The sequence below is a fragment of the Lygodium microphyllum genome, chromosome 3 (genome assembly GCF_053477565.2).
Source record: "Lygodium microphyllum isolate KBCC chromosome 3, Lygodium_microphyllum_v1.1.10, whole genome shotgun sequence".
Classification (NCBI taxonomy): Eukaryota; Viridiplantae; Streptophyta; class Polypodiopsida; order Schizaeales; family Lygodiaceae; genus Lygodium; species Lygodium microphyllum.
The window spans coordinates 181,771,013-181,781,256 of NC_141137.1; the positions used below are offsets into that span (position 1 = coordinate 181,771,013).

The 10,244-nt window shown below is 40.2% G+C and overlaps 1 long non-coding RNA gene across 4 annotated transcripts; it reads left to right on the plus strand.

The window, feature by feature from the left end:
- Nucleotides 1-1,753: 1,753 nt before the first annotated feature.
- LOC148039268 (uncharacterized) lies at nucleotides 1,754-4,962 on the plus strand. 4 transcript variants are annotated; one of them, XR_015690399.1, is made up of 3 exons: nucleotides 1,754-2,293; nucleotides 2,382-2,787; nucleotides 2,895-4,962. It is a non-coding gene; the product is annotated as an uncharacterized LOC148039268 (long non-coding RNA). The 4 variants fall into 4 exon arrangements; XR_015690398.1 differs by having other exon boundaries at nucleotides 1,758-2,293; nucleotides 2,382-2,478; nucleotides 2,734-4,962; XR_015690397.1 differs by having other exon boundaries at nucleotides 1,759-2,293; nucleotides 2,382-2,478; nucleotides 2,752-4,962.
- Nucleotides 4,963-10,244: the final 5,282 nt, after the last annotated feature.

Sequence of the window (10,244 nt, forward strand, 5' to 3'; positions counted from 1 at the left end):
TTTTGTCTCTGAGGAATGAGGTATTCAGCTTAAAGGGGGGGGGGGGGGGGGGACCATTGGGGGTTCTTGTTGAGAGAACCATCTTGAAAGAAATCAGGACGGTAGGTAAGTGACCAGAGGCTGTCTCATGAGTCAAGTCAAGACTCTTACCTTTGTACAACTGTCAAGTCACCAGCCATTGAGATTTCCATAGACCCTGTCAAGGCTGCTCTCCATGTGGGGCCCACATGCCTATTATGCCAAGTGAAGGGCATTAGATTCTCCTGATGGAAGACCAAGCTTAGATCCCTTAGATCATGGGTAGGGTGTCCCCATGCTGCTCTCTCTATCGCCAGCATAGAACCAGTTCCATGGGATGGATCATCTCATGAAAGAGTCATGTTCCCATCTACAAGCAAGGTCAGAGTGGGTTTGAGGTTTCCCTTCAACCACTCCCACAAACACTATCTTTTGGATGACATATTGGTAGCATAAATGGAAGCTAGGGTTATCTCTTCACCACTTAGGGTAACCCTAGTAGCCACAACAGTGTCGTCCCCTTTTTTCCATGCTAGTTGAGGTCGGAGCTCATCTTTGATGGCTAGAATGGTCCCACCTTTGCCTCACGCCAAAGTGTCAACATAAATGGTGAATCCTAGGATAGAGATTTTTCCAACATCTTCCTCACTTAATTTAACTTCTTGAAGAGCTACGACCAAAGGCTTGTGCACTTTGATGAGCCTCATGCATCGGTTCCATCTTGACTCACTAGCCAAACCCCTCACATTCTAGGAGAGTAGGGTTGCCTAGTTGATTGTTTATTCATATTAAGCCTATTCATGAAGCTCAATGTCGATGTCTACGGAGCCCTCGGTGGCCACAAAAATGTTTCGTTCAACCAGAGGTTTGCGGGCAAGCCTCTTGAGAGAGATTTTGGTTTGCTTCTTCTTGGCTTTAGTTGCAGTCCAACTGTTCTTCAGTGGGACATTTTCCTTCTGCACCTGTGTGAAATTGGTGGGTTTTTTGCTCCTATGTCTTCTCCTTGCAAGTCTTGATGTTCTATGTGCTCTAGGGGGGACTTGCAGAGAGGCTTACCAACTAGCTCGGTTTGTTGTTTCTTTCCCTTCTCAGACTCTTTGCCCTTAGGTAGCTCAGATTGGGTTGTAACTTCTTGGACGTGCGTTCGATTGCCATTCTTTTGGGGGCAATGGTGAATCTTATTATGTAGATAAATTTGCCCGAGATTGCCACAAAAGAATGCTACACCACGATCCCATTATTAGCCAATGGTGAATCTTATTATGCGGATCATCTTCAAGTATTGTTGTTGTTGGTGGGATCGAGGTCGTGTAGGCGGTCCAGCGCGATCAAAATGTCAAAACACGACACCGAGAGAGAGAGAGAGAGAGAGAGAGAGAGAGGGGCGGCCGGGGCCCCAAATAGCTTCGTATGGCACCTGGGCCATCGCTTTAAGATTTCCCACCTTCCAAGGCTCGGCGGAATCCGAGACAGAGTCGCTAAAAGAAATATCTTCCGCTACGTGGCGCCGAGGGATCGCTTTCTTGCCTGGTGACGTGTACATCTGGTGACAAGAGCCCGCGGAACTGGCGACGCGTGTCCCGGCAGCCAGCAGGCGTATGGCGTAAAGCGAGAGGACAGGCCAGGACACGTCTCATCACTCATCAGACCCAACACAAAGGCACAAACAATAATAATAATAAAGTAATAACAATAGTGATAGTGGAGAGAGAGAGAGAGAAGAAAAGCGATGCACGAAAGCAAAGTAAACAAACGGTACTCCAGACTCGCTGTATGTGTTTGTGTGTCGAGGATCGATCGATAGGTGGCCTGTCTCTCCCCCCCGATCCTGATGACCTTAAAACGAAGCAGCAGCAGCCACAGCAACAAGAACCGAATCAGTAATACCTCTCGCCCTTAGTTCTCTCCTCCTCCTGCTCTCCACTCATCGACGGAGAGGCAGCACAGTGAGCACGTGATGATCTGACTCATCTGACCACCCGCCGCAGCCATCCTCAGCGTCCTCGCTTCTGAAGACACTGCGGGTGCGCCGCGCGCCATCGTCGAGTCTAGTCCCCTCCCCCCTCAGGCGCTCCACCCCCATCCTGTCTCTTCTCATCTGCCCGTGCGTCGAACTCTTGCAGCAGAAATTATTCACGATCCACGAAAAGCAGAAATTATCCACGATCCTCGAAAACCAGCTGTATTCCGCTCGCACGCGCATAGCTGCAGCTATTCTCCTTCATTCCAGCATGAAGGAGAACCATCCCGAGCATGACCTCAAGCATACTTGGAGGTAAAGCTATTACTGTCCTGTCGTACTTCCTTTCTCCGAGGCCTGATCTGTTGTTTGACAAGGTCGTGCCGAGTGGAAAAATATGCAGGGTCTTCAAAGAAGAGATCCTGCGCATGGATCCTATGCAGTGGCTTGTGCCTGTGTTCGGGATAGCAGCGGCTGCAGCTGTGACATATTTCTACACGGTATTACCAAGTGATACTCTCAAGTTATGCTCTCTAATAATACAGTCCAATGACTTATGAGTCCATCGTACAGGTGCAGTTCGCTGTACGTCGATAGTAGGAATATTGTCTCTTCATATGATCTGTTGAAAGGAAACAGTAATCGCAGTGCTTAATAGATGCATACAAAATAGTCTATTCCTAGGTATAATGATGTGACATGATGTATGTAACAATCTGTCGAAAGAAGATTAAGAATCTAGGTGTTACTTACAGGGTGCATATGGCCTGTAGGTTTAATTACTGCTCCTGTTTATCAGGTGTCCACAGGCATGTGTGCTTTTTTTTATTTATCCTCTTTGGCTTTGATAGACTTTTCTAGCTGTACCAGATCTATTCCTTTCCTTTTGTTTGTTCCCTGTGGTTTTGGATTGCAGAAATCATCCGAAAGCTCGAATTCTGACATCGATCGAGTCGAGGACAACAATATTAATCAGCGGGCTAGCCTTGATATGTCAAGTGAAGGAGTAGAGGCAACTGGGGTTGAAACATTACTACTTCAGAAGTAGAGTATTTTGGATGTTAAAATATTGCCGCTTCAGAACTAGATCATTCGTACATACCGCTGGGTATTTGCTCCTACTCTTCCTGTACAAGGTCCAATATTTCCATGGTTCACTTGCATCTGCATAGACTTGAAGAATGTGTTGCTTGCTGCATCTGCTTACTCTGCCCTAGGATACAGTACATACTGATTTCTAATTCCTTATCAAGCTGTGCGATGGAATTTATATGTTGTTGATTGTGCGCCCATGTTATAATTATTCCAAGTGTACTGGTCATCATGACAAGGAAGGCGATATTCTTGCATTTGAAGCTATAAGTACAGAATTGATTGTGTAATGCAGGTTGGCTGTTAAGTGTGCATGCTTGCATATTTGATATCATGCATGTTGCATGTTGGTTGGGAAATTGTGCATGCATGCTAGCGTGTATTTTATACTTTCTCAATGCATCGCTTCTGTTCTGTGCTGATTGTTGATTGCATGTGCACCCATATGAATGGTGCAAACCCGTTGCCAAGATCGAGCAATACATACTATTTATCTGAGTGTTTGTTGCTTGTTGTACATGGTAGTAAGATCGAGCAATACATGCTAGTAAAATGTTTTGAGCTAAAAAGCATTTACCTATAATATACATACATATTATATTACGCCATGCACAACCAATCGAAAGACTTTCAAATTAACATGCATGGCGCAGATTACTGCAGTTTTTTGTTTACTAGTTGATTGTGTGATACACATTCAAGAGACATGTACAACCAATCGAAAGACTTTCAAATTAACGTGCATGCAGATTACTGCAGTTTTTTGTTTACTAGTTGATTGTGTATTGGATATGTCGGTTGTGCATGCATGTTAATTTGAAAGGATGAAACCAAGAATGAGTGTGCCCCTTGTAGAGAGAAACCAACAATGTTTGCTTTATATTGTATAGATATGTCTATACCCACCTCCCCTCCTTATAGGAAAAAAGAAGGGTGGATGGCTTTTACTTTGAACGCAGATTGACATTTGGATAATGACTTTGATTGGACATGTCAACCCCTTGTGGGTGGAAGGCGATTACATCATAGACTCAACTTGGACTTTAACTTTGGATTTGGAATAACTTGAGCCAACTCATATGGAAGGGTTAAGGCATTGTGTCGAATAGAATGCTAACAATGTGGGTCGGTTGGGTCCACTCAAGCATGTCAAGGGATCATAAAAACATCTTGATTGGGTCTCATGCACAAGGCTCATAATCCGTGCATTTGAACATTTAAGTTAGGATATCATGAGCTTGCTCTTGCTAAAGATAAAGAATTACTTACATTCTTTCTTTAAGGGTTTTATTGTTGGTGCTTGCCCTTACTCATTGGATATTTGTAGGATACTGTTACTCTTATGTTTTTCTTTGTAGTTGGATCATTGGCACAAGGAACTTTTAATCATTCCCCACATAGGGAAAAAAAAAAGGGAATTCCCTATCAAATTTCTAGTTAAAAATACACAAGTAGGGAAAGTAAATGATAGAGAAAATGGAACATTTCCTAGTTAGAGAAACTAGGGAATCACATATGAAATTTCTTACATAGGAAAATTTTTCTATGTAGGAATTACTCTAGAGAATTACATAGGATATTTCCTACATAGGAATTCCCTATTTATGTGTATTCTTAATTAGGGAATTGATAGGGAATTTTCTTTTTTTTTTTTTCTTTTGTAGGGAATGATTAAAGTTCAATGTTGTGTGTATAGAGAAATAATGATATGGCCCTTGGTCTTCTCATGTCAAGGATTGGGGAAGCTGAGCTTTTGAAGTATCTTTGAGAATGTGTTGTACCCAAGACGGATCTTAAACACAACAAGAGTAGAGTCCATCCATGATTCAAGAATGATGCCACCAATTGTGTGGCTGTCTAGACAAAAAAATAAAGTTATGATGGTTGGTTGATAGCATGGTAGACTTTCAATTTGTTCAAGCTTGTTTTTTTAAATTGAAATTTCTACTTTTCCATCACAGTTATAGTGACAATTACATAATTATAGTGGCAAGACAATATAGAAGCATTATATTTCAACAAAAGGCATTACATGAATTGCAATTACAAGCATGGGACTTGCAATTCCATTGGCATAGTGTGTTGTTGAGAAAAGGGTTTCCTATAATACACAGGCTTTCAATTGTGAAAAAAGAGAATCACATATACACCCCATTGCACCAGGTAAAACATTTTTGATTACCACAAGGCTCTGGTCTCTCAATTAAAGAAAATACAAAATGTTCCTCTCCTTGTTCTCTTGGATCACAATATAGGACTATATAGCACTCGTCATTGTAAAACTTTCCATACTTGCTTGAAGATGCAGCCTCTTGAGTTTGACTTTATATGCCAGACTTGAGCAACACTCCATTAGTTTGATTGTTGATCCCCTGTAATCACGCCTTGCCATAAAGAATATTAGTCATAAAAAAAATTAGTCACTGATATACACACAAAAGGACTTGCTATGGCATACATAGAAGAGCCTACCATGACATTGGATGTCATGCCATGCATCCCCATTCACACATTGTCTTTGTGCATACTCTCAAATAGAAATCCAATCCACTAAAAGACACTCAAGTCGCCACAAATACCAGACATGGATAATACTCATGCATTTGGTCAACTAGATAACATAAAATAAGATAATAGAATAAGGAAACTTGTAAAGCTAACTAAATCCAAGAATGATTTTAAGGAAATAAACAAGGCTAGGTATAGACTAAGATGCCACACTATTATATGCAAATATTTATGTTACCAAAATGTATATACAAACCCTCTTAATTAGGGTGTTGCAAGGTATATACAATTACGTTTAATCTTCCATGTAGCCCTTTTCTTACTTCCAGGAGCTAAAATTACAAATCAAAGTTTTGATCTTCAATTCAAGTGGGTAGTAGTCATATGCATTCAGATCTTCTGGCTTACAGACGTGTGATTGTCTTCAATATGTCTTCATCCTTGATTGGAGCATTGATTGATTGGGCATGTGCCTATTAATAACAATTTCATTGTCGGAAAATCTTCAAAGGAAAGGTGAAAGTCTCATTATGAGAAATGTGTTTTGGTTCCAAACGTTGAAGAAAGAATCATAAGCTTAACAATTTTATAACCACCACTACATAAGAATATTTGGAAGCTTGTACAATAGACCACACCTTACCATGTCAAAACATTGATCCTTTAGACATTAGGACTTCCTCGTCCTCCATGTAGCCCTCTTCTTTCTACCAATAGCTAAAATTACAAAACCTTGTATCGAACTGCAACAACAAAAACCAATTCATATATAGAGGCAGATATTACTTATTAATCCAACATCATCATAACAAGTCCATTCTAACTCTCATAAATGCTCACACTCACTCGCTCTCGCTCTTTGTCTTCTCAACAACTCCATAGGACAAAAATATCCATGATAATGTTTATAGTAGAGAGAAAAGAAGTTGACTAGATTGCCCAATGATGTTGCTTTCTTTGCTGCAAGATAGGCGCTCAGACCTTGTGCATCTAGTTTGTTGATGGCAAGTATATCCAAGAGTAGCTATCCTTCTTGCAGCACAAGAGTCATTGGGTCTTCCTCACTTGTAGCCTCAAAGTCAAACTCACTGTGAGGCCAATCTGCTAACTGCAAGGAGATAACATGGAAAAGATGCAGACTTGCAGTGATGTTCTACACTACTATGAGCTTCAGACCTAATAGCATTTGGTTGTGTCAAAAGCACTGGAGAGTTTGTTCCAGCCATAGATTCACCAATAGCAACACAATGAAGGGCAATGCTTCCATATAATCCTGCAATGATACATCTACCAAACTAGTATGTATCGATTTTCTCCGTGGATTTGGATCCCAAAAAAAAGCTTAAGAATGGACCTCTACCTCATTTGGTTAGCAAAGAACACACTCAAATTCAACCACTCCATGCTCACATATAGGCTTGATGTTATACCTGCATTCTCAATCCTCCAAAACCATGCTTTGTATATAGTCACTCGAAAAAGAACTTAAAGCATTTGTTAGCAAATAAATAGAGCTACATCATTGGAAAAATTACAGGCTTGATGTTGTACCTATGTTTTCAGACCTTCCAATGTGTAGTCTATAGGGTTGCTCCATGCTTAGTTTAGAGTAGCAAAAGACTCAAAATATAAATTTGATTCATGCTCGCATGCAGGCCTGATATAATATCTACATTCACTATCCCTCCAATGCATGGTTTTATGAGCATCTAATGTTGTACCTGCTCCATGCTCACATGCAAGCCTAATGCTACACACATTAGATGACACACCATGCAAGGACTATGAGCATCTAATGTTGTACCTGCTCCATGCTCACATGCAAGCCTAATGCTACACACATTAGATGACACACCATGCAAGGACTATGAAAGTTGTAAGGTTTGTGATAGCAAGCATCTACCCTCTCTTAACAATGAAGAGCTCATGAATATTCCAACGTAAACCACCTCATGTTTAGTTTTGCAAGGCATCATAATCAAGTCCCATTTAATGCTACAAGACTTGCATGATAAGAAAGGGTTACCACAAGTTAGGTGACATCCTCTTCAAGCACATGATTGATTTTTTTTTTAGAAGATTTAGCTCTACTGCACTACTCCTTGACACACTTGCATGGATCAATGCTTCTTCACCTTAAAAACATGGCCAAGTGTGTGCAAACTTCAAAATTTTGAAAAAGATAATTTTCACATTTATGTTTCATAGATACTACATTTTTAAGAAGGCATTTTGGATACTAAAGCCTCAAGGGTACATGTTTTGCAGCCTGTGACGTGGTGTAGTAATGATGTCAAAGATAAACTTTGCACCATGCACACTCCTCACTCTTGATGAAAACTTTTATGCATGGTTAAATGTAATGATGATGATGGCAATGCATCTTTTTTACAGTCAACTAACAAACTTGTGATTTTTCATTAAGGGGCAAACACTAGTTCACTTTGGGAATATGCATATGCTAGTATACTATTAAAATATGATAAAATACAAATGCAAGTGTCATAATATTTCTTTTGTATGTCATCTGAATTGAAACGTGCCATTGGATTTTCCAAGCACATGCTTGTTCGGTGCATAATAATATTGGCAAAACCAAACTGTAATCTGGTACTTACATGCATATATGGGCCCAACGACTAGCAACCAGTCCATGCCCCTTCTCCTCCATGCTCCATAATTCAACTTCTTGACTTGATGTTGCAATTATGGAATAGCAACCATATGTAGTTACTTCACAACTACACAACTACTTATGCAGATATATGTAGTTGATAGATATATGTAGTTGATACAAAAATGGAAGCCTTTGGGGGACATTATAACTTGCCCAACATTCTTGAACTTAATAACAGGGAAGACGTTGAGGCCTATGCATGCCCTTGGATCCAACCACTGAACTGAGTACATGGTTGGGGTGCAGTGGCCATCTCCAAAGAAGCCATACATCTGATACCCACCAATAGTGATGCAATAGCATTTGAAGAGGTCAACGAGGCCATTCGGGTGCAATAATTGAAGCAACGTAAGAAGGAAACAAAGGTGCAGTTTTGGTCCTCGTAGCCCCCCCCCCCCAATTGCTACTATTCACTCAGGGGATCCCTCTCCTTTCATATTGCCAAATCTACAAATTAACACTAACATTGGACCTACAAATTGACACTCACGTATATTGACACTCGCAAATCTGATTTGCAAATTAACACTAACATTGACCCTACAGATCGACACTCGTGTATGTTGACACTTGTGTATGTTGACACTAGCAAATCTTCTAAATGATGATGCCTTCTTTCCTGGAACAACATGCACTATTGAATATGCCTCTGTCATCCATCCTCCACTTTCACGGACTATGCAACAGATGTCATCAATGATGCTCCATATTTCTTTCATGGAGGGCTTGATCCAGTGCAAGAAGCACATGCAAAAGAATACTTGGATGGAGAAGCAATCACTGTCAGCTTGTCCTCAACCAATACTTGTATTCCTGCTTCTACCCTCTTCAAAATAAAAAGATGCTTCTTTGTGTTTTTTTATCCTTGCTAATTTCAACACTATGCTTCTACCAATGCATGATATGCCACAACTTTTACAATCTATGAATATGGATTGCAAGCCCTCTACAATACAGATTACTTTCCCTATTGTGTATTATGGAGATGTCATGTGTTGGGTGAAATGATGATGACGAGTCTACTTACCTAAGTCCCAAATAATTGATTCGTGCATTAGAAGCCACAACATCTCAAGCAAGTGCAATTCTTCCATTAGTAACGTCCAAACTAGTAATATAAGGCAACTTATTTTGCTTCAAATTTTCTTTCCAATCAAAAGCACCCTCAATCCAGGAATCCTCTTGAATAGTGGTTCTCTCTTTTGTGAAGATCCATAGCTTGCCATGTGACTTTAGATGCATTGGTATCAATCTATTTGCCCCAGAACAACCCTCTTCTACTTGTGAATTAATCATTCAGATCGGTCCTAGTTTTGATGGCTGCAACCGTACTTGCTTTTTGCTTAAAATCACTACCTCAACACTTTATAAACCAAATGGAATTAGTTTCCACATCCAAACCTTATGGAGGTGGTTGAGATCAATCATGGTGGTGTTGGTTCAAGCTCCTCCATGAGAGTCTTTGCCTAGATGCCCTCTAGACCTCTATTATAGGGTTCTTACAAGGATTTGAGGTCCACCAAGTCAAGGGGGACTAAATACAATCTTGAGGGACAAACATAATGATATATTTTATCTTTCATGCGATGATCCATGAAGGGACATATTTGGTGAATGTGATGCAATTTCGAATCATGTCACATCTCACATCTAGAGAGCCATCAACTCAAGGGGAATTGGTATGATGAATTTAAAATCATGCATGATATGAACATCCTATAAAGAGGTTTTTCTCTCGTGTTATTGTTTGTCGATTTTTGTTGGGATTGTTTTGCAACTTTCATTAATATCTGACAAAACCTCCACATTATTTGTCTCAAAAGAGCATCCCTATTCTTATATTCCCACATTACAAATCAGCCACCATCATTTATAATGGAGAAGTAGACATCTTGGATTTCAACAGTGGTAAAATTGTGGCTTGTAAACATGGACATATAATAAAGTTCTCATTTCTATTATGATTGTTTGATCATCTTTATTCTTACA